General features: G+C 42.6%; 1 protein-coding gene across 4 annotated transcripts in view; it reads left to right on the top strand.

Annotated features, from left to right (window-relative positions):
* The window catches only part of NCKAP5 (NCK associated protein 5), a 976,326-nt gene that overhangs the window by 78,816 nt on the left and 873,124 nt on the right, over nt 1–24,386 (top strand). For 2 of the 4 annotated variants that reach the window (XM_045479573.1, XM_045479578.1), the window contains exon 1: nt 18,683–19,159. The exons of the other annotated variants lie outside the window; for them this stretch is intronic. The gene's annotated coding sequence lies outside the window, so the exon portion shown is untranslated. Of the gene's footprint in view, nt 1–18,682; nt 19,160–24,386 lie in introns of those variants that run through there. 4 annotated transcript variants of the gene reach the window in all.

Genomic DNA, 24,386 nt, shown 5'->3' with positions numbered 1-24,386 from the left:
GTGATGACTGATATTGTGGTGAACTTGGTGCCAGCCTATTGCTTCATGAAGTGAAACAAGAGAACTCCCTGGGTAGTGATGGTAGCCTAGTATGAGTCTTCACCCTACTTTTTCCTGAATTCAAATTTGATAAAAATACAGTTAGTCGAGGCTAAAAATTGATTCTCTCATTCAATGATTGTGAACTGCCTCTGAAGACCTCTGTTGTTCCACCCACTAAGAAGTTAACAAACTATAATCTGAATGCCTTCTGCTGGTCGTGCACTTTCCAGTTCATCACAGTCCCACCATTCTTTACTATATCCCCACTCTGCTCTTCATTTGCATTACCTCCCTAGTTCCTGAAGGCAGTTTGCACCTGTGGTGTGTGTGTGTGTGTGTGTGTGTGTGTGTGTACATATGTGTACGTGTGTGTATGTGATATTGCTGTCTTTAAATGGGATCAAGTGTAAACTGACTTTACACTAGATCTTTTACCATGGTGTAGCCCCATCTGCCCACACCACCACTCTGAGAATTAAGAGATGCCGGATTGGGCATGGACTGGCTTGCTTTCTTCTCACAGTGCTTCACATCTAAGTGAGAGCACATGGTTCCCAATTTTTGGAGGAGAGCCCATTGGGAGCACCAGACCTTAAGGAATAATCTGGTGCCTCTTTTCCTGAAGCTGACATAATAGCATGTGATCCAATAACAACTGAGAATGGCTTATAAGGGAGGAAGTCAAGGTGATGGTGAACCACCCACATAAAGCATCAGGTCTTACAGGTGAGGGAGGGCAAGGAGGTAAGCCCCCAGGTCAAGTACACAGGGATTCAGGGATAGCTTAGGAATTGGAAACAGAAGGAAAGGAAGTGATTGAGGACTCGGTGATTGGCCTGCCAGTCACATGGTACCTGTTTTGACAGCTTACTGGACAGTGTGAGACCCAGGCATTTAGATACCTAGAGAATGTTTGGCTTCAATTGGTCATTAATATTTAAGTATTCAATGGGGTCCTACTAAGGGTCTGAGTAAATTGTAACTGAATGAGCTTTTACCATTGAAAACCTCAGCACTTAATGAACTCTGTGCTAAAGTGGTTGAGGAGAAAATGCCAGATCTGCCTATTATCTTTAATATCTGTTAGTACTTAATCCCAGACTCTTATAAGGGCCAACAGTGCTGGTTCTCACTTTTTCTTGTTTAATGATCAGCACCATGCCAAGATACTGTTTATGCCAAAACACATAAACTTGATGCCAGAATAAGAGATGGAAGGAGCTGGAGAAGTTCTTTTTCTCTAGAAATCGTTCACAATGAGGAAATTCAGAGCATAGACTTTATAGTCCAACAGATGGTTTGAATTCTTACTTTGATAATTTCTACCTGTGTGTACAAGGCAGATACTTAAACCCTCTGAGTCTCAGTTTCCTCATTTGTAAAATAAGGTAAATTGTGCTTGTAGTCTATAGAGTTGTCATGAAAACTATTAAATGAAGTAACATATGTAAAATGATTAGCACATGCCTAATACATATTATGCATTCAATAATTATAATTTTTATTATCATTGCTTCTTTTAAAAAAAAATTAATGGTTATATTTATTTTTGAGACAGAGAGAAACAGAGCAGGAGCAGGGGAGGGGCAGAGAGAGAGGGAGACACAGAATCCGAAGCAGGCTCCAGGCTCTGAACTGTCAGCACAGAGCCCGATGCGGGCTTGAACTCGTCAACTGCGAGATCATGACCTGAGCTGAAGTCGGACGCTCAACCCACTGAGCCACCCAGGCCCCCCAATTATTATCATTGCTTCTTGAGGTGGTTGGCAAAAAATCTAAATAGAAGTGGTTTATGACCTATGAGAAAATGATATTTTGTAAGTTTTTTGCAATAGATAGTAAACAAAATTAAGAAACCTGGCTTGCATTCCCAGCTCAACCATGATGTGTAACCACTTAAACTGTCAGAGGCAGTGGACAATAGAATATGCAAAGGATGGGCTTTGATTCAGAGAAGCATGACCTTGATCTGTATTTGTTAGGTAATTTTGAACAAAATCACTCGTGTTTATAGACTTCTGTTCCCTTACCTGCAAAATGGGGATATTATTTTTTCCCAGGTTTGGTGTAATAAAACACTATAACATCATTCCTAATATATCAGTGGTTTTTAATCAGTTATTTTCAATGACTATCTCTGTGTATTCACATGGATCTATGTTGGTGGTGTATTGCATATTAACTCATAAGTTTTAAGAAATGGCATCTTACTGGCACGCTTGGGTGGCTTAGTTAAGCATCTGACTTTGGCTCATGTGGTTCATGAGTTTGAGCCCTGCTTCAGATCCTCTGTCCCTGTCTTTCTCTGCCCCCTCTCTGCTTGTGCTCTCTGTCTCTCTCAAAAATAAATAAACACTAAAAAATTTGGGGGGTGCCTAGGTGACTCAGTCTGTTAAGTGTCCGACTTCGGCTCAGGTCATGATCTCACGGTTTGTGGATTTGAGCCCTGTGTGGGGCTCTGTGATGACAGGTCAGAGCCTGGTGTCTGCTTCAGATTCTATGTCTCCTTCTCTCTCTGCCCCTCCCCCACTCATGCTCTGTTTCTCTCTGTCTCAAAAATAAATAAACATAAGAAATTTTTTTTAATAAAAAAATTAAGACATAGCATCTTATTGTTTAAAATGTTTTGTGTACACACACACACACACACACACACACACACACACACTGAAGTATTACAAAGCCATAAAAAAGGATGCGATCTTGCCATTTGCAACAAGATGGATGGACCTTAAGGGTATTTGCTAAGTGAAATAAGTGAGACAGAGAAAGACAAATATCTTTCTTATTTAAAAAAAATTTTTTTAAACATTTATTTATTTTTTGAGAGACAGTCAGAGCATGAGCAGGGGAGGGGCAGAGAGAGAGGGAGACACAGAACCAGAAGCAGGCTCCAGGCTCTGAGCTGTCAGCACAGAGCCTGATGTGGGGCTCAAACCTATGAACCATGAGATCATGACCTGAGCCGAAGTCGGACGCTTAACCGACTGAGCCACCCAGGTGCCCCAATATCTTTCTTATTTTTAAAAATATTATTACAGGGGCACCTGGGTGGCTCACTCGGTTAAGCGTCCGATTTTGGCTCAGGTCATGATCTCATGGTTAGTGAGTTCGAGCCCCGTGTTGGGCTCTGTGCTGACAGCTCAGACCCTGGAGCCTGCTTCAGATTCTATGTCTTCCTCCCTCTCTCTCTCTGCCCCTTATAGGCTCATGCTCTGTCTCTCTCTCTCCTTCAAAAACAAATAAACTGTAAAAAATAAATAAATAAAATAAAAATATTACTACAGAGAAATTTCTTATATATTAATCATTTTTAGCACCTGTGGGCAATTTCCTTTTGATGAATCCTAAGAAGTGCAATTGATAAGTCAAAGGATATGCCAAATAACTTCCCAGAAAGGTTGTACCAGTTTACAACTCCTGTTAACATTACATATAGATGACTGTTTCACCGTGGTCTCATCAGTAGTGGCTATCATCCCAGATTCAGTTCTGCAAGATGATTTTGTCTACCAAAATTTTGTATCAGCTGACTGGAACCATCTTGAACCAGTAATGGTATATCCCTAGCCCAACCTCCTATGTGGTTGAGGCTTGGAAAAGTGTCTTTGGATTTTTGATTTTATACCAGATTGAGTGGACCAAGAGACTAGGAATCTGCTATTTGCTATAACAAAGAGTGAACCCAGATCTCTTTTTATCTTGTGGTAACTGAAAGACCATTGGCAACCTGTATTTCCACCATCTATAAAATGGGGACATTTATGTTTGTGCCTTGGAGGAATTTTGAGTAGGACTTAATGGTGAGTGGATACATCTGGATGTCTGTAGAGCTGCACATGTTGCAACAAATCACCAGCTCATTACTCCTGTGTGTATTGGGGGATATAATTGTGTGAGAGCAGAGAATTACCTGGTGGTAGCACCTTTTAGGAGAGAGTCAGCAACATGAATCAGAGCTAGCTGAAGTAGGAGTAGATTAAGACCCAGTGATTATTCGAGAGCATGTTTGCCCTCAGAGCAACCCTTCCACTCCCTCGGTTAGATCGTATCAAGCACCAGCTTCACCTAGAATGGTGGTTCTCAAACTTTTCTTACATCGGAATCACCTGGGAGGCTGTTGAACTACTGCTGGGCCCCACTCACAGAGTTTGATGCAGTCGATGGGGGTAGGCCTGAGAATCTGAATTTCTGATAGACTCTCAGGTGACACTGATGCTGTGGTCCAGAGACCACATGTTAAAAATCACTGGTCTATAGGATCCCCTTGTAGCAGTTAGCTGTCATTAAATTAAACCACCACCTGCTGTGGATTTGTGTTTTTATTCAATGGGAGGCCACTGGTATTTGCATATCAGAAGCATTAAACTTCACCAAAAAGCCGTCTTTTAATTATTTCTCTAGGACATGGTGTTGTGTCTTTGGAAAATGTAAATGAAACACACGGAGTATCCCTTTTCTTGGTCTGTATCTTCATCTGGCGTACACATGTTGTCAAATGTGTGTTGCGTGGGCATGCCTGGCATTGCAAGAAAAGAATATTTTCCAGTCAGTGTTAGAATTGGCCTCTGCTTTTCAATGCCTAGCTATCAAATTTAACAGTTATTTACAATGAAGAAATGGAATTTCAACTCCATTTCAGGCAAATGGAGGATCTCCTATTTCCAAGGGCATGTTTGTGATAACTATGGGTCTGAGTGGCGGGGAAAGATAAGGGATATTTCATAATTCCAGAGGAGCCTCAGCCCATAGATACCAAGCTGTGGTCATTGAGCAGAGAGCCGTTCAGTCCCATTCCAGGGAAATGGCTCCGATCCAGACACATGAGCAGGCTAGAAAGCAGTATTATTTAATCACCTGGATGCTCAGGCTTCCATTGCAGCTGTCGGAGGAACCTGTCACAGTTGGTTTGCTAAGGACCCAGGGCCAGATGCCTGCCCTGGGAGAATGCATTCCCAAACTAACACCTGGGCCTCAGGGCAGCCAGTGAGATCCCACAAGCAGAACAGAGGGACCTAAGTTAGCCAGTGGGTTCCAATAAAATGGGCTCACTCTCCATAGGAAGAATTTTGCACAGCAGAAAGTGGACCGGGAAAGGGAAGAAGTACAGACATCCAATTAGATAAGCATCTCTAGCCGTGTCTTACAAGCGTGTAGCATTTTGATACTATTCACCGGGAGCCCAGATGTATGTGAGACGTTTCCTTCCCGCGTTTACTTTTTAATTTTTTTAAACTCATATTGAAGACAGGAAAACAAATGTTCTCATTCAATACAGATTTATTTTAGCAGCAATGGAGGATTAACTTGGGATGAGGTCATTCCATGTGAAACAGAGTTCTGAAAAAGAGTAAGTGTTAGGGGCTAATGTGGATATTATTAAGTTCTTCTTGACTTGAATCATATGAGAAGGACGGGCAAGAGGAAGGGAGAGAGGAAGAAGGTGGGGAGAAACATGATGTCAACTGAGCTTTTTAATAACTGATTGCAAATTGTTATTGAGGTTAAAACTATTTATTTCTAAAACTCTGTGTATGTGTGTGTGTGTGAGAGAGAGAGAGAGAGAGGTTGACTTTAAACTATTTATACTGATTACACACTCTGGATGGGTCATATATTCATGTATTTGCACATATGCCTGAATCATGATCCTAAAAAATAATATCTATTATTTTTCATGATGTGATTGTGTATTCGGGATGCAAGCATCACATGCAAATGTGATCCACAATGTTCCCTTACCTCTGAAGACCTGCACACTGAGCATTCTAAGGTACAGAGAGGTGATTCAAGCTTGTGGGGGAAATGCTTACCCTGTCCTGGAAATAAACCATGCTGATTTGTTCTAAGTGAGTAAGAGGCTTCCCTGGGCCTTCAAGAGACAGCTTGCTTTAGACCCTGTGATTTATGCTGTACCGTAACTCTATTATGCTGGCTAAGGTAGAGGCAGCCATCCCCCCAAGTTATTAAAGCTGTTCATTTCTTCTTAGCACCCCATGGTGCACAGGGTTTCCATGGTAAAAGAGAAAATAGCTATTTTCCCTTCTGTGCATCTCGCATGGGGTTCGATTTTCCACATCCATCTGAATAATACACACAGCACAGAGAAACAGAGGTACAAAAATTTAGATCCTGCTTGACCAAAGACTTGGAATATTAGTAATTTGCAGTGTAGGATTTTTTAAAAATTTATGTATCTTCACCTTTTTCTCTTCCCTCCTACAGAGAGGTAGAAGGAAGAATGTGGTTTAAAAATTCATCTGAGAGGCAGCAATGACTGGAGTCATCCCAACTTAGCAGTAGCTTGTGGGCAAGCAAACAGGTCGCTAGGGGAAGCCAGGAAACTTTGGCCTCCTGAGTGTCAGGGAAGGAACCCATGGCTTGCACCTGTAACTTGTGACTGATGTGTTGTTGGCAGTGGGCTCACTGGTTTGTCTGGTTTCTCTGCAGCAGCAGAGTTGGATAGAAAAGGGAAAGACAACAATTTAATCTCTGTTTTTTTGTGTTGACATGCGCAGAAACCAAAAATACTTATGGTCTTGTTTATCCCATATTTCTGGGAGATAAAAGAATTGTTTTTACATGGTGGAACCATAATGGGGAGAAAAAAGTATATATATGAAACCCACTGGGATATAGACATGGAGGTTTGAAATTGGGGCCGAGTGTATCTCAGTTTAACATAGAGGATTTCCAGGGCGCCTGGGTGGCTTAGTCGATTAAGCATCTGACTTCAGCTGAGGTCATGATTTCACAATTCATGGGTTCGAGCCTTGCGTCGGGCTCTGTGCTGACAGCTCAGAGACTGAAGCCTGTTTCAGATTGTGTCTCCCTCTCTCTCTGCCCCTCCCCCACTCATGCTCTGTCTCTCTCTCTCTTACTCTGTCAAAAATAAATAAACATTAAAAAAAATAGAGGATTTCCTTATCTAGGGAAAAAGGAAGGTCATCAAAGTATTGATGTAGCTTATTGATGATGGAGGGTAGTGTTTATTGCCATGAGTGGGATGAGGGCATTAGCCTTATCACTTGTTTCCCTTCCACTGAGGCAGTTTTATTTCCTATTTCTGTTAAGAGCTGTCTGCATTTCTGCATTCAAATCCTTTACTCTAGCTAGGTATACCCACTTATCTGCCTTCACACATGTTCTTACACTGGTCAACCCTGAGCTGACCTCCTACCCTATAAAGAAAGGATAAAGGCCAGGCTAGAATCTGGCTAGAGAATTGAGGTCTCTGCTGTCATTTTTGGTTGTCATGTTCCATCTGACCTGTCCCTCTGAGTCCTGTTTTTTTTCAAGTTCCCCATTGCCTGATTTCTCACTGGTTCCCCTTGCTTTAGTGTCCATAAATACATGGAGTACATCTAACTGCTTTCACATCATATCTAGTTTGGGTGGAGGCTTTGGAGCCAGCTCCTTGAGTCAAAATCCTAGCTCTGCCCACTCACTAGCTGTGCAAGTTTGAGCAAGCTCTTCAACCTATGTGTGCCTCAGTTTCCTCACTGTAAAATTAGTATAATGAAAGGACTTGAATCACATAACCGTGGTGAAGCTTAACTGAGCGAAGACATTTAAAGTGGCGTGAGAGGCATTTGGCACATCCTAAGTGCTATGTTAGTGTTTATGGTCATTATAGTTACTGCTATTATTATTTGACCTTATGTAGTTTCTTTAATTATTCAAGCTTCTACTCTGCTTTAAGTGTGTTTCTTTTCATATGATCTGTTGGGTTCCTTCTGTACTGGAGCATATCCTGTGGCTTTCCAGATTGTGGTTTCTCACCCTGATTCAGTGTCATAGTTATCTAAGAAAACCGGTTTTATTGAGGACTCTGCAGAAACCACACATTCTTTCCCCATTTGTACTTAAAATTCATAAGGTTTGAGGCTATAACACAGGTTGGGCTTTCTAGAAGCTGAAATTGAGATAGAGCCTGTATTGATTGGGTTAGAATACAGGTTGCAGGGTGGAGGGAGTTGATTAGGGTAGGTACCCACAGAAGGGAAGGGAAGAATGTGGACTGGACACAAGGAGAAGGTGAACTGTGATGCCAATCTCACGAAGCCTCAGCCAGCCCTCTGGACAGCTGTCAAATGCATATGGCCCATGGAGTGAATCAGCTCACATTCCCTGGCCTTTATGTTCTTATATGGATCAGCAACTGGATATGGGCCACTTTGGGAAGGATGGTCCCTTGGACAAGACAAATCCTGAAGGAGGTGGCAGCTGGAGGCCCTGTGCTGCTTGAGGAGGGGTCTGGGAACCACAAGCTAGCATCCTCCACAAGTTGAGTTCCAGATTGAAAGACGAGGCCTTCCCTGGAGGACATGCCACAGTGTTTCTTTGTAAAGAGTTCAGAATTTGGCCAGATGTCTTTTATTAAGATGGGTGTGGGAAGAAAAGAGGTTGTCCAAGGGTAAGGGATACTGCTGAAGGAAGGAAGGGTGGCCAGGAAGATGGAAACACAAGACTAGAGCAGAGGTTTATGTTGCTGTAGGAAGTGGGACTCAGCAGGAAATAGAGGAAGCCATGCAGAATCTTTACACGGAAGGGGCTGATGGAAGCAATTTGGGAGTGTTGGGTGGCTTGTATGGAAACACACTGTTTCTACTTAGCCTTTTTTTAAAAATAGATTTTGGGAAGTTGCTAATAGAAATTGGATGGGTTTAGGGTGATCAACCCTCTTGGTGTGCCTAGACCAAGGGGTTTCCCAGCATGTTTGACTTTTAGTGCTAAACTTGGATTCTATGTGGGTCAAACAAAACCTTTCCCAAGGCATCTTATGGACTTACAACTGAAGCCATGGACGTGGATGGGTAGGAAGTTGGGGGATGGGCAGGGAGTTGAGAAACTTGCTTCACATGTACTTGGCAGCAAATAGAGATCAAAAGGAAATGGAACATGAGGACAGTGAATTAAAAGAGAAAATTTTTTCGAAAACACTGCTGAGGATAGGGAAAGAATGGAAAATGGTAAAAGAGGCAATAAATTGAGGATACAATCCAGAGCTAAATGCCATCATGCACCTGAATACTTCTGTTGCCTTACTGGTCAGGCCAGACCCTGAGCCAGTGTCTTCAGTCCAGACTGCGATGCTCTCATACCCATGTGCATTACAGAACAATCCTGGAGCCTCCTCTACACCTGCCCTCACCTCATTGCTTCTGGAGTATCCTTTCCTTCTTTCCTCTCTTATCTCTCACCAGAGATCGAATATGTATTTCAAAGGTAGTAAGAAGCCCACTTCCACCCAAAACTGATGTCTGGCTTATCCACCACCCACCCATCCCAGAGTGAATGAGTCTCTCCTGGGGACTGGACACTTAGTGCTGGCATGGAAGTTTGGTGTAAGGAATGGGGAGATTACCTGCCTCTGAGAGTGCTTTTCTAAGGATTGCTTAATCCAAGTCCAAGGCCAAAAAGTTTTGGTGGAGATTGATCTTGTCTCTACACTGAAACGAGAGCAAGATCTGCTTACTTTATGTCCAATATATGGAATGTGCTACAGAAAGGCCCTAAAGAGCTGATATGTTTCACTAATGGTGACCTTTGGACTTTCTAACCTCATGTGAAACACAGTTCATGCTTAGTCAACAATACCATTGAGGAAGTAGGCTCCCTACTAATGACTTAATTTCTTTGTATCCAAGAGGTTAGTGCATCATGCATCATGCTCAATTAGCTAAGTGTTATTGTCTGTTTCTAACACGTAATCTGTTACCACCTCTCACCCTTAGACTAATGGCTCCCTCCACTTTAAGTTTATTTTCCTCAAAACAGGGGCACAAATATTTTTCTATTATACTTCCACCATTAGACACCCACTGAATATTCCATGAGTATTCATAGTTGTTCAGATTCCAAAATATGCATACAGCCTAGGATACAGGATTCAATAATAAATTAAAAAGATAGTGATTTAAGAGATGAATGACGTGGTATAGTCCTCAAGATCACATGACATTTATTAGACAAAAATATATTATTTTCTCTGGACTCCAAAACTATTTTTCACCATTATTAAGTTACACTGATTGCATCTTGGAGGAGCAGCGAGGTATGATGATCTACATCTGCCATGTAGCTCGGAAGAGGGGGAGCTGAAGAAGGAAAAGAGAGTAGAAAAAGAAGAAAAACTGTCAAGTTTCCTCATGTGAGGTGCTGATAACTTGCCTTCCTGCTTCCCTGGCACCCATTCAAGTCTGTGACTGGCATCCCCTGTTTGGTCAAATCCACCTGCTTGTCCTTACTTTTTAGGCCTCACGCCTAACGCCCTGCTAACTACGAAGTCTAGAATGTGGTCTCTGAGTCAAGATGACACCAACTTGATTGAGAGATAACAGTGGCTTATCGAAAGCAAATGTGAACACAGAAGTCCTTGCTGTGTATAATTAAGTGCTAAACTGGGTGCTGCAGAGGCTCTGGGTCAAAAGAGTTCAGAGAGCAAGGGTCAATAAGGGGTGGAGCAGACAGGCAAAGAATAACGTACTTGAGTTCAATTTATTTGGCCCTGCCTATAAATACGTGTCCCTTTTCTGCTCTTTTCGGCAGGTAGGAGTGGGAGATGTCTGGCAGGATGGGCTGCGGGACATTAGGGCTACCATCCTAAAACTGTTTTATGTAACCAAATGCTACTGAAGATTTTATTTCAAAAGTATCCTATTGCTAAAATAGCATTCTAAATGCTCCTTATTATAATACCCATACCCTTCCTATACAAACAAGGAATTTATCATTAAAAAAAATGTTTACTTAGTTATTTTGAGAGAGACAGAGAGCAAGTGGGAGAGGGACGGAGAGAGAGAGGGAGAGATAGAATCCCAAGCAGGCATGCACCATTAGTGCAGTCTGATGTGGGACTCAGTCCCATGAACCATGACATCATGACCTGAGTCAAAGTCAAGAGTCAGACATTTAACCGACTGAGCCACCCAGGCACCCCAAGGAATTTATCATTTTTATATTTATTCAGAAGGTATTAGCCATATCATAAGTGTTTTTAACCTAACATTAGCCTCTCATGACCTACACTGATAAGACTCATGTTATTATGATCAGTCAAAATAATAAATGATAACCAAGAAAATGAATTGGTATTCTTCTTTGTTATGAGGAAGGCTATACTTTAAAATAATTTCCCCACTGGTTGATTTTTAGGTTTAACAATAGATTATTGTACCCAGAAACAGCTTAATCTGTCTTAAAACAACCCCCTGGATTTATTTAAAGTATAAAGTTTAAACCAGCAGTGACAATGGAGCTGAGGGGCTCTATTATCTGCGGAGTTAGGTCCCGCAGGCCTTCTGATTCCTCAGGGCAATTATGGAGGATCCTAGTACAGTGTGGTTTCCTGCACAAAGAATGGTTTCTAGACACCAGAGTGAGCTTTGCCTGGGAATAGGAGGAAAGAATAGGCACGTCCTCTCTGGGGAGATATGCTAAATGTGCATCATCCCTGCTTGCGTGGTGACCACTTCTCTTCACAAGGGCAAGAGGGCAAGAGGACAGTGCTTGCCCTGGACCTGTAAAAGCCCACCTGGGGCAAAGCCCAGCCTGACACATCCCCTGGAGCCTCGGCCCAGGTTTCCACAGGTGTTCTTTGCACCTGAGTGATCAGCTCTCTTCTGTTTCCACCCCTCTGTTTCTGCCACTTCTGTTGACTTCCCAGGGATGTCTGATTGGAGACAGACTGTGGAGCGAGTTGCTGCGCTCTCTCTCTCCCTCTCTCTCTCTGATCTGTAAGGGTGCCTTTTCTAAAGGGCCATTGAGGAATACTTGACACAAAAATAAGGTGTTTCTGGAACCTAACATATCAGGCCATCAGAGAAAAGAACTCTTGTTGCCTGTATGTTTGTGTGTATGTGTGTGCATACTTCCAAAGGTGAGGGGAAGAAGAAAGAAGAAAGCTACACCCCTCTTCCATCCCATACTTTCAACAGACCCCTGACTTGCCTTTCTTCCAGCACACCCACTTTTGTCTTCTTTACTTAAAATCCTTTGTCAGCATGAAAGTAGGAATTCTGGGGCCTAGGGTGGGGGGCGGGGGGAGGCCCAACAGCCCAAGGCTCTGCTGGCCATTTGGGCAAATGCAGGCAGGGATTCCAGAGCCTGGGAGTCTGTCCTCTTGAGAACCCATCCTGCCTCCTCACTGGGGCGCCCTACCCTGTTATCAGCCTTTCTTTTTTGCATCCCAGGGCTGTTGTCAGGGGCTCGTATGTGGAGTGGGGGCAGGTGCTATTGGGTGCCAGAGCCCCAGTGTTTTAGGAACCACGAGGAGCTGTCATGCCATCCAGGGTAGACTTTATTAAAGGCACTAATGACACAATAATCCGGGTCTCACACATCTACCAGGTGGCTATCTCCACCTTCTTCCTTCCCTTAGGGCTATCACTGATTTTAATGGCCTCTCTGTATCTGGTGAAAATCGAACTCAGGGTCTCTTTATTTAGACAATCCCCACAGGCCACAAAATCAGTTGCTTTCTCAGTGTATAGACAGCCATGTCCCTAGAGGCCTCCTTCAGGCTCTGGTTTCAGGACTCTGTTCTCAGATTAAAAGGAATGCAACTTGCATCTTGCAGTTTAATGAATTTACATAAATCTCTGAGGTAGCATTGTGGGACTCGGCTGGCAAACTGGACTTTAATGCTACACGTCAGATTCGTGTAAAATCCAAGTTAGGGGGAGAATATGGCTCCCCTCCCCCTCCTCTTTTCCCACCTCCTCCAGCCCAGCCCTTTTTATTTGGGGCAAGCAAAGTAGTTAAAAATGTCAAACTCACAGTATGCACTGTCAACAACACAATGAAGAGGCTGAAATAAAATCCTCCAACTTCATGGTGATACTTTATACTTACATAGGGCCTTTCATCAAAAGGCTTCTCATGCCTGAGGCACATTAACCCTTGCTCTTCCTCTGTGGCTGGACCTAGATAGAGCCTGAGCTAGGTGGGAAAGCAAAGGTGTGGGGGGCTAGCACCCTATTTCCAGGACAAATTTTCATAGTAGGTCAAATTTTACATCTTTCCCCTTCACCTCCTTTTTCAGCAAATGTTGACTACATCAGCCCCTCTCCAGAGGTCCCTGGTGCCCCAATAATGTCAACAACTCAATAGATTACATGCAAGTTGAGGGTACCAGCAAGTGAACTCCCTTTCCCCCAGTGAGGAAAAAGGCGTTTGTAGATTTGAAGCTTGATTTATCATGAAACGTATCAAAGCAGTTGTTGTGAGAGTAATCTGAACTTTTTCGGACTTCACACTTTTCATGGTTTACTCTTGTTTTTGTTTACATATGGAGGCTGTTGTAACATCTGTCGCGATTAAAGCCTGAAAATGTTTTTTTTTTTTAAATTTTTTTTTTCAACGTTTTATTTATTTTTGGGACAGAGAGAGACAGAGCATGAACGGGGGAGGGGCAGAGAGAGAGGGAGACACAGAATCGGAAACAGGCTCCAGGCTCTGAGCCATCAGCCAGAGCCTGACGCGGGGCTCGAACTCACGGACCGCGAGATCGTGACCTGGCTGAAGTCGGACGCTTAACCGACTGCGCCACCCAGGCGCCCCAAGCCTGAAAATGTTTTTATCCGACTGTGTGTTTGGGGCCATCAGTGCGGCACCTGTTTTGTCTCTTCCGAGTCACACTTTGTGTACCAACTTTGTGCCAGATGTGATTCATGTCACTAATGGTTACCAAGAATTTGCTTGTTGATCACAGTGCTCTTTCCTAAGGAACCTGGACAAAGCTCCTTCGTCTTTATCAATGTCTGGTTGTAGACCAGAAGTCTTATATTCATTTCTCTTGTTATAGTCAGTGCTTCTTAAAGCTTAACCACCTGCATGAAAATGATGTGGGCCACTTCCCCAACATGCAGATTCCAGGGCCCCTCGAGACTTACCTGAAAAGCCATGCTGATGGGGCACCTGGGTGGCTCAGTTGGTTTAGCATCCGACTTCCGCTTAGGTCATGATATCGAGGTCCATGAGTTTGAGCCCTGCATTGGGCTCTGTGCTGACATCTCAGAGCCTGGAGTCTGCTTGAGATTCTGTGTCACTGTCTTTCTCTGCCCCTCTCCCGTTTATGCTCTGTCTCTCTCTTAAAAATAAATAACCTTTAAAAAATTTTTAAAAAGCCATGCTGATTTGAATATTGAAGTGTTACTCCTTCTAAATTCTCTTCTGCTTCCTATTTCTGATCAGATTAACTTTTGTGGGGTAGACTAACTGGCAACAGGCTATTCTTAAGCATTGGTAGAACTGTTAGCTCCACAAGAAACAAAAGATATCAGAGCAAAAGTTTGTGAGTTACTGAAGGCTCTGTGTAAAGGGAAATAAGAACACACTTAAATGCCTGCTCTTCAGCATTTTCTCCTCACAATTGGATATTGCCCATCTGTAAGGGCATGGAGAATTTACTCCAAGGTGATGCTCTGGGGATAAGTTTCATGAGTGTGATTCCCATGGTCTTGGCACTTGTCTTTGAGGCCTACACCGTATGTCCTCTAAAAGCTAAGCAGAACAGCTGAGTTATGGGAAGGAGCAGAAGTCACACTAGTTTGAGATTCCAGTCTAAAGGTGTACTGAATGTCTAAAGATTCAAGTCAAAGGTGTACTGAAAGACAATTTGTCTTTGTTAATATTGGTTTATCAAATCTCTTCTCAATATTTATAATCCTCAGGGGAATCTAGCCCACCCCAGGACACTGGAAGGTCAGGCAGACCTGAACTGAAATGGTGGCTCTACCTCTTACTATTTGTGTGACTGTAGTCAGATTACTTAAGTAACACATCTGTCTGGGCCTTGGTTTCCTTAGTTGTAGAAAGGAAGTGATAATAATAGTATGTAACTCATTGGGTTATTTTAAAGGCAAATTAGATAATGCATTTAATGCAAATAGAACACATAAATGCTTAATAAATGGCGGTAGTTATACTTTTTTCTGGGTATAAGAGGCAGAGGGAGGGGAAATCAGACACTGGAGATAGAAACCTGTGATGATAGTCTTGGTAGGTCACCAATATTACATGACCATCACCAGCAAGCATCTCTCAGGGACCTCTGGGCTCTATTTCACACCTTGTGGATCTGATTACCATCTCTGACTTCAGGGATTTTCCAGAAAACACTCAATCATGAACAATACAGCACCAGACTTTTGAAAATGGAGCAGATAAATACACATTCGTATGCCTGTTATAACACCGCCTGGCAGTCTTCCATGGGTGAGGGCAAGCCTCATGGGAGAGAGGGGATTGCCTGAATGGGGTTGAGAAGGCCCTGAAACGGGAGGTGAGCTAAGCATCTTAGCACGTGAGGTAATTTGGGCAGCAGCGTTAATGATCACCTGGTAGAGGTGGAGAAGACAGCCCCCCACCATCATCTTTCCCTTATTTATTTTTATACTAAGTTGTAAGTCAAGTTAAATAATTGTCTTTAACTCTCACTTGGGAAAGTGTGACACTATCACACCTAAAGGGCTCCCCATGAGCATTTAAACAGAATCTGTCCTCAGGTTCGTATAATGTGTGGATCATAGCAAAATAAAAACATGCAGGAAATGTGGGCTGTACTTTCCTTTTCTTGAAATTATTACAGATATAAGATATCTTCTCACTAGGAAGTAAGATAAGACTCCAACGTGCTTTCTCTAGGGGAATGGAAATAGTGCTTTGAAAAACTTCTCTTACTTTGGTGGAAATTTTCAGTCATCCTTTCTATTGGACATTTTCCCCCTAAAGAAAAGCGTAGTATCTAATGCAGGGCTTATGCCTGAGGGTTTCAGTTATAGAGGTCATGTAGGCCTTGTGTAGAGGAGACAGACCTGTGCATTATGCCATCACCCCAGGCCACTGAATTTCAAAGCCTAGAGTCCTTAACAAAGCTCTGAAGACTCTTTGTGGGTTAGACTTTTCTAACCTTCCTCTGGAGAGTTCCTTAATGTTAGACCAGCCATGACAAGGAGCTTGGCAAACCTATGCCCTTACAAGCTTTCTGACTTTCCCTCTGTGCTTGCTAGCAACCAGCGAACGGCACCAAAGAGGTTCATACTTGTCTTACCTTAAAATTCCATTTGTCAAATAGCAGTTGCACAACAGAAAGGTCAGCACTTTATGTTCTGAGCACTTAACTTTAATCATTGCTTAAGGTGGACAGAGTCTGAGAGGTTTTCAAACCAGTTCTCTAATGTAATGGCAAGGAGGCGGGGCGGGGGGGGGCGGTGTCGGTCATTTGATCAGGAAGGAAAATCCAGTGTCTGGTTCTGTGTCTTCTTAACCCCATTCCATCCCCACGTGTGCTGCTGTAGCCTCACAGAGACTCCGAAAATGTGTTCCATCAATAGATCTGTAGTGATTACCTACTATATGTAATCATATACATATGTTGAAAAACTAGCTATTATATAGTTTGTTGAAAAACTAGCTATTTTCTCCTTGTGATTTATTTTGAAAATTGTACAATCCTATACTAGTATTATCCTTTTAATAACAGAAGTGGAATATGCTCATTAAAAAAAAATCAGACCACACATAAGCATACAAAAATAAAAATTCCCCTATCCGACTCCCCAAGGGTAACCCCTGTTAATAATTTGTATAATTCCTCCATCACACACTACATTCTATACTGCAGTTTGCTTTATTCATTCAGCAAGCAACTACTTCTTTCCCTATCAGTACATGCCCAATTACCTCAAATATTTTCATCCCTTTCTAAGTTTTCTGTACTGTGCATGTACCATCATTTCTATATTTACCTTTTCTCATATTGATGGATATTTAAGTTATCTGTATTTTATTGGGTTACAAATAATGCTGCACAGAACATTTTTGAGCTTATATCCTGGGGCTCTTTTGTGAATGTAGTGGTGGGCTCATTCTGGCAAAGTGGAACTGCTGGCTCTAAGGGTTTGTACCTAGAAAATCTTTAGGTACATCCTTTTTTAAAATTTTTTTAATGTTTATTTTTTTTATTTTTGAGAGGCAGACAGAGTGTGAGTGAGGGAGGGGCAGAGAGAGAGGGAAACACAGAATTCAAAGCAGGCTCCAGACACCAAGCTGTTGGCACAGAGCCTGCTGCGGGGCTTGAACCCACGAACTGTGAGATCATGACCTGAGCCAAAGTCAGCTTAACTGACTGAGCCACTCAGGTACCTCGAGTGACTCCTATATGAAAGTAGAATATTTTGGGGCCTTGATATCCTACCAAATCAACTGCTGCTCTTTGAAAAAATAATTTTTGGACATGCACTGAGCATCCACTGTGGGGAAGTAGTGAGATGTGAGGTCATTGTTTCCCAAGGGCCAGGAGAGTGTTTAATCTAAATATACACCCATTCCATGGAATCTGCCAACCTTATTCCTGCCTCCCTTCTTAGTCTCCACCCCCGCCGCGCACCCCCTGTTTCTGTTTAAGATTGACTATGGCAGGCTATTTGGGTATAAACAAATAACACAACACAATGGTTGCCCTCAAAGACCTTTCAAACTGGGTTGGGGAGACGGAACACAGATGGCTACAAAACAAGCTAAAAATATAAGTCAGTATATAAAAAGCTGCAAATAAATATAAATAGTCAGCATCATTATAGCACTTCAGAGGAAGGAAGAACAGTGGTCTAGAGTGTTGAGCTTCATGACAGAGACTTGGTGGAGGATTTGTGGATTTCCCCAGGTGGGGGTGGGGTGGGTGGGGAGAGAACTATAAAAAAACGGTAAGAACCAGCTGACAGAAGAGCTTCCATGAGAGAGTGGAAAACAGGCAGGAAAATGCCCATTTTTATCTTGCTAGTTAGAAGTGACTGGGGCTTACAGTACTCCATGAGACTATTACAGATACCTGGCAAAGGTTACTTTTGGGGGGGCCCGATGGGGGTGGTACAGGTAGGTCATTAAAATGTTGAGAATCCGGGGGCGCCTGGGTGGCGCAGTCGGTTAAGCGTCCGACTTCAGCCAGGTCACGATCTCGCGGTCCGTGAGTTCGAGCCCCGCGTCGGGCTCTGGGCTGATGGCTCAGAGCCTGGAGCCTGTTTCCGATTCTGTGTCTCCCTCTCTCTCTGCCCCTCCCCCGTTCATGCTCTGTCTCTCTCTGTCCCAAAAATAAATAAACGTTGAAAAAAAAAAAAATGTTGAGAATCCGGTGAAATAGGTGAAGAAAATTAGGCATACATTTATCTTGATAAGCCCTAACATATGGAAGTGTTGAATCACTATATTGTACACCTGAAACTAATGTAACGTTGTATGTTAACGACACTGGAATTAAAATGACATTAAAAAAATTCTTTTTGAGAATCTAAAGAAAGCTTTCAGCATCCTGTTTGCACATATACACAAAATTTTGCCTTCATTTCAGGAAACCCTTTCTTCTACCACAAGCTGAAAAACTTTCGAGTGTGTCTAAAAAGAGTTGCACCCCAGGATAACACATTTCAGAAAGACACGAGCTGGGTGTATATATCACAATAAAAGTTGTCAGGCTACAGAAGCCATAACTAATGTTCATATTTGTGAATCATCAAACTCTGGAGCAGACTGGAAACAGGTGGGTAAACAACTTTGCGGGGCCATGCTGGCATTGCACACTTTCCCTGCTCGTCTCCAGTTTATCCAGCCTCAACTGGTGGAGGCGATTCTGGGTGTTTTTCCGGAGAAAGGCTCTGACCTGAGAAAAACCAAGCTCTTGAAAATTTGAATCAATGGGATTATTTAAGCATGTATCACTGGAGTCCGCCCCGAGATGCCGACTTTGCTGCAGAAAAGATACTCTCGCTCCCCACCCCCTCCTTTCTTTTTGACAGTCAGTTAATAAAGACTCAACAATAAGCAGCTGCCAGTGATGTCATTTGGGACTTTGTCCACGGAGCTTGTATTTACAAGCTCGGAGCAACCACGGAGCCGCAGCCCGGGGAGCAAGTCTCCGCAAACTTGCTCCGAATTTGCTGCAGGACTTTGCTGCTGCTTTGGATGTGCAGGAAAACTGAGCGTGTTCTCTTGGTGCGGCCTTTTAACGCTTCAAAAATAAACAGAGGATAAACTTGGGAGGAAATTTTTAGCTGGAGAGAGCCGTGGCTGTGTCTGTCTCCAGGACTGTGATATGTATTGACTGAAGAGCTAACTACAAGTAAGCTGTGGGGTTTGTTTTTTGTTTGTTTGTTTGTTTTGTAAACTCTTGTAACAGTTTTTCTTGCTTAAACAGCTTGCTTTCCTTTTAAAGTGAGGTGATGATGTTTAGGTGTTTCCACAGGTTCTCTCGGCTGCCACAAGTATGTGTTTGTTCCTAGTAATTATAGTGCGCTGAAGTTGCCGGGGTAGGTGCAGAGGACTCCTTGTCTAAGAACAGGCACCAGCGTATAGATGATAATAGATAGTGAATGCCTAGTCCTTTTTTTGCCTCTGCTGGGAGTTTGGAATTTTTTTTTTTTTCAAATAAGAAGCAACCAACCATACCAAAAACTATGAGGCTGACCTAGGAATTTTAATAGAAAACTATACACTTAATTATTAATTAACTGGTGTGCTGGAGGGGGAAGCCCACTTTTTTTTTTTTTTTGTCTCTGATCCTTTCTGCGATTTATAGATTTCTAATATGTGCATGCTGTTTACAGTGTCTAGTTCCCTCCTGCCTACACCCTCTCCCCATATGCACGCGCTCACACACCCAGGCTCATTCATTCTCTGGGAATTTGAAAGTATAGAAGAATGTTTTGAAATTGAAACCGTTCCTATCTGGATATTTTCCCATTGAGTATCTGGAGAAATGTTCACTGTTCTGACTTGTCTTCTGAGTTAGGAACCTGAATTAACGTACTATTTAAAAAGTCCTATTTTGACACTCAGCTAGGTTTGGATTTCAGATCCACATCCTCTCTTTGATTTTCCTCCTGACTCTTTAAAACTGTCCAGATATTCTTGGGGGAATAGGAAGAGGGGCTTCTCGTGCAGCGAGCTGGACATGGGCTCGCTCTTATCACAGTAGCACGGGGCCACCTGGAAGTTCTACCTTAGAGATGCGTGCATTGGTCTTTTCTGCTGCGTGCTTCAGGCTTCTGGCTTTGCAGTTCTGTGCTTGTAGCCAGTAGCAAATTGCAGCTGATTCCTGCCATCTAGAAGGGACAGCCCTGCTGCACAGATTGGCAAGAACTGGCTGTTAGCGTGTTAACTCCAGCACACGAACCCTGTGACTCACTCCTGGAGCCCCAGCTTGTTCCTCAATTCAGCTGCTCTGTCACTAGCCCAGGAGAGCAGGGACAGCCTTCACTGCTTTTCCCTTTTTCTCTGGCTTCACAAAATTCTAAGAAGCCAGTGCCAGAAAGGTCCTACAATATTTCAGTGTTTTCCATGGATTTCTAAGGTGGGCACTCTCCCGCCTGTTTGTCAGCTCCAAATTTTTCCCTCAGAGCACACCATGCTAAGATAGATGCTCAGTGCTTTTTGCAACTTTTCATTTAAAATAAGGGAACTGCTACTAAAACAGTTTTCAAACTATTAGTCATAGCTAATTCTTTTGCAGAAGAAAACCTGAGGCATGAGGAAGGGAGATAGTTTGTTCAGAGTCACATGGCAAGATGGCGGCAGAGCTACAACAAGGAACGAAGTCTTTGGTGCTCATGCCAGCATACATTCCACATTTCCATTCCTAAAGATTATAGAAAAACCAGGACCCACATGTGGTTGCTGGCCTTCTTGTAGGAACAGTGTGGTGTGAAGGTGGAGAGATAAAGGTGGTCTGGCCCTGTTCCTGTTTTGACTTTGGCTCTCGGTATGCTTCGAGATGTTTCTGTTCCTCATTCTTTTTGCTAGAGAACCAAAAAGAACTGTGACTATACTACAGTCGATGGCCAAAAGGCAAAGTGGGGTGATTCTGGCAGTTGAAATAGTATAAAAGGCATTTTGTATCATGTAAAGTTCCCGAGATATCAGGTGGTTCCCAGCTCTGACATTCTGCACTTCGACCTTACTTTCAAGTCTCAAACTTTGTATTTTTTATTTATTTATTTTTTTTATTGCCCACACCTTGTTTTCCTTCCTCCCCTTTGGAGCCCCTCTTGCCAGTATAAGCTTCTTTTCATTTTCTCTTTGATTCCCCCTCCCCCTTCATCCTCTCACTGCAGCCTGGACCTCAGATTCTAACATTCAGCTAGATTCCCCCCACATGCTACATTCCTTTTCTCTCTGGAACCTTCCTTGCCCTTGCTGCGGGTTGTAGTGATTTCCTTCTTTGGATCTTCATGGTGTCTTGTGATAACTTGTGCTTTGGAATCTGGAGCTCTTTGCCATTTAAATCCCTTTGTCCATTGTAATCAATGGCTATGGTTTACTGCTTCCTATATCCACAGCACCTAGTAGTACAGAATCTTACTCAATGTATAATACCAAATAAATGAATAAGTGAATGGCTAATATTAAATATCCCCTTTTCTTCATCAAGCATCCAGGCCTCTGCACGTAGTTGACAAAATTATCACATAACTGTGCTGAGTGGCTTTACATTCTTCACTGGGGTTCAAGGCCTTCAATGCCAGATTCCTGAGCATGCCAACAGGGCTCTTCCTGATGTAATATCCACCATCCTACTCTGATTCCTTCTTCTCCACTCCTCCGCATGTATTTCCATATCTGTCCACGAGGCTCTTGGCCTGACAGCTCACCCGAACCTTCCACTGAAGGTCCAGGGGCAGCCTGGCATAGTGATGGAGGTCTTGGCATCTGGAACTGGACTGACCAGGCTCAAACACTGCTTCTATCACATTCTGCCTTTATGATCTTGGTTAATTCACTCAACTTTTCTGTTTGTATTTCTCCTCTTTAAAATGTGGCTAATAGGTGTACCTACCAGGGTGGGGCGCCTGGGTGGCTCAGTTGAGCATCTGACTCTTGATTTCAGCTCAGGTCATGATCCTACGGTCGTGGGATCAAGCCCCACATCAGACTCCATGCTCAGTGTGGAGCCTAAGATTTTTTCTCCCTTTCTCTCCCTCTGCCTCTCACTCGAGCACACTCTATCTCTCTAAAAACTAAATAAATAAAAAAATAAATAAATAAAAAGAAAAAAAAAGAGTGCCTACCTCATGAAGACATGGGGGTGGATTAAATAAATTAATGTAGCTAAAACACTTAGCACAATGCCAGGCATATATTAAGTACTAATGAGTGTTAGCTATTGTCATTATTATTTACCTTGCAGATGCTCGTGTCCCACTCCAGACTTAATGAATCAGCATCTCCAAAGTGAGATTCAGATCCAGCCATTATTAAAAAGTTCCTCCACTGATTCGCATGGAAATGACTGGCTTAGCTACCCACGCTACTTTCTGTTACTTGAGCATGCTGGGCTTGTTATGTTCTTTCGTACCTTTATGTTCTTGCCCATGGCACCTCTCTATCCACCCAATTTATCTTCCACAGCCTTGCCAAATTTGTAATGTCAGCATCCTAGCTCAGCATCTGGCACAGAGTGAGTTCCCAACAAATGATGAAAAAAAGTGTATGAATACATGTTTAATGGGAAATATTTAAACTGTTTAAACTATTTTCTTCCCCCAATCACCACTGAGTGATTACAGTAGACTAGGCTCATTTCTAAGCTCTTTGCACATGCTGTCTCGTTATGGTCACTATACTCCTTTTCCAGGCAAGGATACTGAGGTACAGAGAGATGAGGTAGTGTGTAACCATCACATGGCAGTAAGAGACAGATGCTGGATTTGAACCCAGAGCCCGCGGTCTTAATCCTTCATTGTACTCTGGATATAGAAGGCGTCTTTTTCCTCATGAACTTTGCCAATGATGGAACTTTGATTTTGCTTGTCTCCTGGACTGATTGTACTGGCACAGCAGCAAATCAGATGTATACTTCTGGGTGTCAACTGGTTGAACTGGTGATTCACATTTTCTAGTTTTCAGAAATGTCTAAAGCACATTCCCAGTTCTCTGGTATTTGGTATATGAATCCTCTTGTGGGTTAGTCCAAGTTTATGGCTAAACATCAAGATTATTTGCATTCTTGGTATGGGTTTTGGTTGGCGGAGTTCAACTTGGTCGAGTGTAATCCAGGTGATTTAGGTTAAAAAAAAAAAAATGGAAATGATGGTTGGCCATTTGGTTGTCCCTAAAGAGTTTACCAAGGGAAGTGGCAGCATTTTGTGATAGTGGATTTAAATAACCAAGATGGTTGACAGTGAACACTGGCAAGCCATAGAACCAGTTAAACACAAGGTAACTTATAAGCTTGTTTTTCTCCAGCTCTTTAATTCTACAAAGTTTAATGCCGTTGGAACTTTGGATTCCCAGTTGTGTTTTCTTATAGATGAAATAATAAATCTCTTGGATGCATAGAACATTACCCGCAACATTTACTATGCCCCAATACATACTTGTCTAATGAAGTGTGTCATGTCAGTTTGGAAGCCTCAATTACACAAGGTACTTCCCAGTAGTTACATAAATTAATCTTGGTATTTTCAGGGCAAGAAACCAGATCTCTCCTTAGAAATAAACTTTCTGGATTAGTGAGTCCTTTGAGTAGAATTTGGATAGACTATAGAAACCCAATGGACTGAGTTCAAGAGGAAAGTCCCAAATACATTTTGGAATATAAGCTCAGTCCATAATATGGCAGATAAATATTATGGTGTTGAAAGAAGAGCTGTTAGTTCTGAAATGTGGGAACAAATGTTACTGTCGAGATGCATGTCTGACAAACTGCTCCATGAAGGGTACTTGCTTCATTTGGCAAATTGAATCTGGAAACAGAACACTGATTCGGGCCAGCTCAAAAGATAGGTCCCACATGGTTCCCATTGTCAGTAGTAATTGTATTATTAGAAAAAATTTTTAAAAATGGAAGTAATATATGCTCATAATGTAGAAAAACTAATGTTTATGTAGCTCTATAACTACATATATTATGTATAAATACATACATGTATAGTACTATATGTACATATGTACATAAGATACATATATGAAGATATATGTATCTTGTGGTCCCTGAGCCATCCTTCCCACCCCATTCCCCAGTCCTGGTCCTCAGAGAAAATTTCTACTCTTTTAGCTGTTTTTTCTAGAATATATTTAAAAAATTTTTAATGTTTATTTTTGAGAGAAAGAGAGATAGAGACATTGAGAGTGTGCCGGTGGAGGGAGGGGCAGAGAGAGAGGGAGACACAGAATCCGAAGCAGGCTCCAGGCTCTGAGCTGTCAGCACAAAGCCTGACGTGGGGATCTAACTCACAAACTGTGAGATCATAACCTGAGCCGGTCAGATGCTTAACTGACTGAGCCACCCAGGCGGCCCTATAATATTTCTAAATAATGTTTTATATCTATTTGTAATATAAAATTATTGA

Source organism: Leopardus geoffroyi, chromosome C1, assembly GCF_018350155.1.
Source record: "Leopardus geoffroyi isolate Oge1 chromosome C1, O.geoffroyi_Oge1_pat1.0, whole genome shotgun sequence".
Taxonomy (NCBI): domain Eukaryota; kingdom Metazoa; phylum Chordata; class Mammalia; order Carnivora; family Felidae; genus Leopardus; species Leopardus geoffroyi.
Note: the sequence above shows the minus strand (reverse complement) of the source record. Positions and strands in the feature narration are given on the sequence as shown.